The sequence below is a fragment of the Patagioenas fasciata genome, chromosome 18, assembly GCF_037038585.1.
Source record: "Patagioenas fasciata isolate bPatFas1 chromosome 18, bPatFas1.hap1, whole genome shotgun sequence".
NCBI lineage: Eukaryota > Metazoa > Chordata > Aves > Columbiformes > Columbidae > Patagioenas > Patagioenas fasciata.
Window position 1 is genome coordinate 12,669,824 of NC_092537.1, and position 7,244 is coordinate 12,677,067.

The window sequence follows — 7,244 nt, forward strand, 5'->3', positions numbered from 1 at the left end:
ATATCATTTTTATTAATTGAAAAATGCTGCCTATTTCATTATCCTTCCGGGTGTGAGAAATTAAAATTTCTACTTTGATTCAAGACACTGAAGTTCACTCCAAGCATTGACATTTAGAAGGAGTCTCTGAAGAAAGATGACAGATGGACTGTTAAGTACAGAATACTGCTTTCCACATCTGGCAATAAAGGTGAGAGATCAGTCGCACAACTACACTAATCTTTAGAGGTCTAAATCTTGGGAAGGTCCCTATTGTCAAGAACACTACAAGAGATACCTCTCAACAAGATCCACAAATACATTGACAATCCCCAAACATAATGACATGAGGAAAAGGAATGCAGCTGCATCAGAGAAAATTCAAATTGGACACTGGGAAAAGTTTCTTCACTAAGAAGGTGGTCAGTCACTGGAACAGGTTCCCCATGGAAGGGATCATGGCACCAAGCCTGTCACAGTTCAAAAAGCATCTGAACAGTCACATGGTTCAGTTTTAGGTAGTTGAGCGAGGAGCAGAGATTTGGACTCAACGATCCCAATGGGCACCTTCCAACTCGAGATATTTTACGATTCTATTATTGACAATGTTGTGCACCTCATGGTTGAGGAATTGCACTGATCATCTTCAGGAACCTCACTGACCCAAAACCTTATGGTAAAAGGAGGGCAAATATAGCCCAGTTGTGTAATGAAGGATACGATAAGAGAGAAGTAACCTGGAAGATGACAAGAGCCAACACTGGTAGATTTCTTAATTGCAGCAGGAACTTTCTAAGGTGGCTAAAATCTCTCTCCTCCTAGCTAAGGGCATGTCCTTACCCCTCTATCCCTATGTGCATGCTTTCCTGCTCCATGACCCGATCTCAACACAAGGCAAGTCCCAGCCAATTTCACATATACCCCTAAGCAACTTCAGCCAAAGCTCAAGGAAGTTCATGAAAAGACCTAAGAAAAACTAATCCTTTCTTCAAGTTATTACATGGCAGTAATGTCCTGTAATGTTGGACATTAAAGCTGGACAGAAGAACAGCTGGATGGTCAGCTTACTACAACAACTGAGGACTATCAAATATACATAGTACATATCTCACATGTAGTTACATGTCTGTACCACCACATCAGGGAAAAGGTGCTCAGTGGAGAACTGGTTTATGCTGTTCCGTTGTGAGAGGCAATCACCATGGTTCATCACCCAGAAATAATAAAGTATATCAGATCAATCATCATGGTGATATGTTTTGGCAGCAAGCAATGTGGTCTTAGAAGAATGTCTCAGAGGACAAAAATACCAAGGGGGATTCCTGGGAGCACATCTGTTCTCTGAATTGTCTCTACAAGCAGAATAGTCACTTTGAGGAGATCCCTATTCTGGCCAGTCTTGTAAAGGTCTCTTGCTCTCACAAAACAGTCTTAGCTCTGAAATGTCCTGTGTTGTTCAAAATGTAGGGGACCAGCAGAAACCGGATACTCTGAAGGAGAGTATAAGAGACATTGTGACCATGGCTAGAAGCTCTTCCTACTACATACTGTGTGGGAACACAGCCAAGTCAGGCTGTCACAACCTCTTTGCACATTGGACACCGGTCCACCACCATCTTCCGGCCTACTCAAGAAGGTCCATGGCAGGTCAGCCTCCAGTTTGGGCAGTTGCTGAAAAAATTCAGTTGTTTTCCATGAATGATTGAGGTAAAGCCTTGACACCAGACGGAAGGAGTCTGTGCTTGTTACAACTTGACAGCTAAGACCAGCACTGAGGTCAGACATGTCAAGCTGTAAGAAATGTTAGGCTTCCAACCACCCACAGGAAATCAGATGGTGAGAAGGGGGTGATGCATTCATTACCCTCATAGCAGGTAGAGGAGGCTGCTGCACTATGACAAGATCTTCCATGAGCAAAATGAGCTGGCCCTTTACTCAGCCCACAGACCCACTTCAAGCCTTGTGACTAGTGGCTCTGCTCCTCCTACTCAGGTCCACCAGCTCTCCTGCCTTCTCTCCGCCCTCCTCTCCTCACCCCTCCTGCTCACTTTTCTCTGTCCACGGGTCAACTCTCTTGCCAGTTTATTTTCATTCTCAACATACTGGCCCTGTTCATTTTCCTAAAACCAGATTATTAGCCCAAAACAGAATATTTTGCATTAAGCTGAACTAAACATTCAACATTTACAAGTTGATTGCAAATGTAACATAAGATAAAGCACACCATTGATTCTGTAAAGTGCCTATTTATCACACTTTACAGATGGGTGAGTAAATTAGGTGATCGGGGAATACATTCAATACGACTAATGCCTCTGGTAAATTAGAAGTGAAACTGTATAGGGACTCCTGTTACTGATAAATAAATTTGCTTTTGCCAAGCCACAGAGAAAGATTGTGAGATTGACTTGGCTGGTATTTTTGGCATATGTGACAAGCTTCAGCAGCTACCTCAAACTTGGTGTTTATTTAAAGCAAGCGCTAAACATTGACCATCCTGCCAGAATTGTCAATCCCTAGCTGACCTTCATGTGGCCTTTTTGGATATCTTTTCTGATCCTCCAGCCAGCCTTCAAGTGCTGTAAAAAATCACTGCTTTCAAAGGCTAAGGGTTCTTAATAAAACATGTACACAACATTTGGGCAGCAGAAGACCGCTAGAGTTAGGAAGGGCTGTTCCTCTGTCCATTTTAGAAATGGTAATTCAGGACCCACCATCGCTGAGCATCTTTGGTGCTATTAGCGCCTCTTGAACCTTTCAGGTTATTGTGGTGCCCTTTGTACACACAGCGCCTGTGTTCCCTGTGACACTGGTAATGTCAAACACAACCCACCTTCAGTGAGAAGACACATCGCTCATCTCAGGATTTGTAAGTCTATTGATATATGCCCCACTAATCTAAGGATTAACCAGAGACTTCCATTAATACATCAGAGTTTTTGGTACCAGCCATATTTCAGAAAGGGTGGCAGGAGGTGAACAAGCTGTTCTGCTAATGCATTCACTTGTTTGGCCATGCACCAGGAGACTGTTATTATTTACACCTGTAGCTGCTCACCTGTGTCCAGCTCCTTTACCACAAAAGCAGGACATGGGCAGGGAGCAGTGCGACGCAGGGAGCTTCTGAGAGTGCCTCACACTGTGCTCTCCTGTGGGGCTGTGGCCAGCACCCTGGGTGGCTCTTGAGGACATGGGCCCTGCCAGCCAAAGTGTGCAGGGAGGCAGGCCACTGAATGCCAGCTACAAGCTGGTTTTAAAATCCCTTTTGACAGCCTGTTCAGCTCTCTGGGAATTTCAATAGTTTCCTTTCTCTTTTCACTGTGTTTTCAGCCACGGTCACACCATGCTCTGCCCCTGATGCCTCACACCCAGTGCCTTGTCTCCCCACCCATGGCACAGCCTGACGCAGGCCCAGGAAGGCCAAAGGCACCACCGGCCACCTCAGGGCCCCATCAACATGTGACCTGTCCCTGTGGCCGTGCCGCCTGGCAGCACAGACACTGGTGACACTGCTGGAGCCCCACAGACCACCCACACTGCAGCCCCTGCCTCTGGGCTCTTCCCTTTAGATGTGGTGCCCATACAGATTGGCTGCAACCTCTGCATTGGGGAAGGAGAAGGAAGGAGAGGAGCATGGGCTGAGCCCATCAGAGGTAGGGAATGAAGAAAAGTACTGTGACATTATTTAGTCCTTTCTCTTGCCAGTCAAAGTGACATTGTCTATGTAATACTGATGATGGTAGATAAGGAAGTATCATTGGCATCAACAGATACCTGGACAATTTCTGGAGTATGCCTAAATGGGAAATAATTTATTTTGTCCTCCATATGAATATATTCTTTTTTTCTGAAATGTATCATATATAAGCTAGTCTTTATGCTCTTTCAGTTTGTAGTAGTTTATTCAGTGAACATTCAACAACAGTCAGTTGCAATTGCTCTCTGGCTGATGTTTATCAGGCATTACAATTTAACATAGTTGACTCCCTGAAAAGCTGCACTGTTAGTCTGAAGTGAACATGATATAAAGGTGAAGCATGAACTAGTTATAATACAAAGGAGAGAATTTTATTATCATAGCTTTTAATTTTATGCCCAATAAGAACAACTTGTCCTTTTTAAGTACTTCAAACATCTTCCTTTTGAAGAATCCACAAACTTTCAACAGGTCTGAGAGCTGGCTGAAGAGGCTGCTCAGGGTTCTCAGTTCACTGCAGCCTCTCCAGAAGGATTTATAGGTTCCTCTGCGCTCAGACAACTGCTGCTTACCCTTTCTCAAGCAGTGGTGCAGCAATTTCAGCTTCAATAACTGTTGCCACTGTGGACACCCTCAGAAAGGGATGGAATGAACAGGAATTAGCCACAAGGAGAGGGGAATTTCAGTGCAGTACTAGACTTGGGGTTGTTACATGTGTGAGTGAGGTGCAATTCCAAAGTTAAAAATCTGCGTTTAGTCATCTTCATGCCTAAATGAATATGTAGGTGAGTGAGCTAAATGTCTAAACTATTGTAGAGACTATTATTAGAGTGAATGTTTTGGTTCTCTCTAAGGTAGGTAAACACATTAGGACAACTGAATCATTCGCCAAGCTCCATCAATGATAACAGGATTTCAGACACCCAGATCACAGGTATGAAAGCATATCTGCATATTTGTTGTGCAGGGCTGCTGTTGATGGAAGACTTGAGCAGATGGGGAGTGCATGTAGGAGCGCTATACTTGTGCATGTAGTAGAGAGGGAGTTGCAATGCACTTGGTAGAGAAGAGGAGGCCCTGAGAGAGTGTTATAGCTGGCTAAAAAATGCTAAAATGTCCTTTGTGAAAGACTGCAAAATCTTCTGGCTGTTCTCATTCTGCTTGACTTAAACAAAAGTGTTGTATTAAAGCAAAAGATATTCTGACACTTTAGAGTAGGAAATAACCGCATTTTTTATGAGCTGCCACAATTTATTTTTTAATTATGACTTAAAAAAAAAAAAAGATTACTACTGAAAGTAGCACAAAAAATTACATACCAATCTAAATCCCCCAGACACACACACTTTCTTCTTGACTTCCAGCTTTTGCTTGTCTATTTTTTCCAAGTTTTTTCACTTCATAAAGTCTCAGTTTTTCTTTGACAGCTACAGAGTTTATCCAAATTAAGAAAACTTCGTTTTTAAAATGACTAAAAGGAAAAAGCAAAAGCAAGAATACATACAGATTAAAAAACAAACAGTCATATTGTATCCTGTTATATTGACAACGTAGATGCAAACAAGAGTATGGGAAAACTATACGTGAAAACAGATCAAGGAAAGTGTTACATGTTGTGGAAATTTGCCTTTCCAATGTAATTTTGAAAATACTTTGAAATAAATTTCTCGTAATACTTTTTGAGTCCTCAAAATTATGGACTTTTTTTTTTTTCTGTTTGAAAAAACCTTGCAAAAAAACCCTGTTTTCACCAGATGTCAGGTTTATGCCAGTGCCACTTATGACTGTGGGAAAACCATGATTTTTTCTGTTTGTTTGGGTGGTTTTGTTTGGGGTTTTTTGTTTGTTTGTTGTCATTGTTGTTTTGCTTGCTTGGTGGGGTTTTCTTTGTTATGTTTTGGGTTTTTTTTGTAGCCGGTTTTAATCCAGGTCAAAACTGCGTGCACCAGCAAGATGAAACAACACACAGAGTCATTGAAATACTTTAAATTCACAGTGAATTCCAGTTTTCAGATAATGGAATTGCATTAAAGACATGAAAGAAGTGCTGTTTTATACTCACATGAGGATCTAGCTGTTAGGATTAAGCCATAGGCTTCAGACTTATTCTTCACTGTGAATTTACTCCAAATGCGAAGCTAACCTCTGCTGATTCCCTCCCCACCCCCAGGATTACAGTGCCATTACAGTGCCATCACAGAGACACAGTCATCTGAGAGAAGAGGAGGAAGGAATTTCCTCACTTTCTGCAGACCACTGAGTAGGTGATGCTAAGAGGGAGTGGAGCACAACAGGTGCTGTAAGTGAGGAGGCAGTACACTGTGGGAACAGGTGAAGCTGCTGATATGTGATGCAGTTCAGATGGCCTTTTTTGTCATAGGAACTGTAGTTTGGAAAATGAAGACCAACACATGACCAAAAAATTAAATAAAAATCAAGATCTGTTGCATGAGGATGAAATTGTTTCCCAATAAAGCACAGGCATTCCACTGCTGTCTTCACCACTTCCCTCCTTGTGCTGTTGCTGAACATGTGTAACCTCCTCCTTAATCTGGGTGGGGAACACCCCAGGAAACAGCACAGTAGATTGGCTTTTTTCACATACTAGCAGCTCCTTCTGACAATGACTGCCTCTCTTCCAGACTACCATAAGACATCACTGTTTCTTTGTTTCTCTTCCAGAAAAAGTACATTTATTAGTCCTTTCCTTCATCTAGCACACTTATCCTGCAAAAGCAGTGCTGAACGACTCGTTTTTGTTGAGAGAGCACTTATTTCTCCTGCCTCCAGGAGGATATATGTCTTAAATTCTGTTCAACAGTTCCATTGTACTGTTCCTATGAGTTGAACTTCTATGGCTTTCCTCTGGGATCTAATTCAGTGACTTTGGTCATCTGTTCTAGGCTTCTATCTCCAACTCTGGACTTACTTTGTTTTGCTCTTTTATTGGTCCTTGTGCCCATGGTGACTTACTGTTATCCCCTTGGAATCACACCTCTATATACTTCCTCTTCCTTAATCACATTTCCTTCTTTATCACTACCTTCAGACTCATCCTTTCCCCTTTCTCTTGCCTTGCCTTTGGTCCATTTTACTACTTGGTCATTCATATTATCCCTTGATTCTCATTCCTGTGAGTTCTGTTCCTATTCATATGCTTCCTATTGCATTGGGATTTCCTTCTTCTGACCCACATTTCAGAAGAACCCCTTGTGTTTTTTCACATTGCAGACACAGAGCATTTGCAGCACGCAGGAGCCTGTGCCTTCACCTCTCCATCCCTACATGTTTTCTCATTACAATATACTGGCTCTTAGTGTTCACTTTCTCTGCTCAAGTCAGCATCCAATGGATTACAGTACTGATGTAGCCCCTTTCATCTCCTTTATCACACCCTCCTGCTTCCCCCCCTTCTCAGGTTCTCTTGTCAAATTATTTATAGGACATTGATTCACAGATCTGTTATGTCTAATTATATCCATTCACTTCTAGTATGAGTGGCAATTCTGCTAGAAGTTGAGATTGCCAAAAATGTTTTGACCTAAGGAAGAGGAGGTGGTGGCTCCAT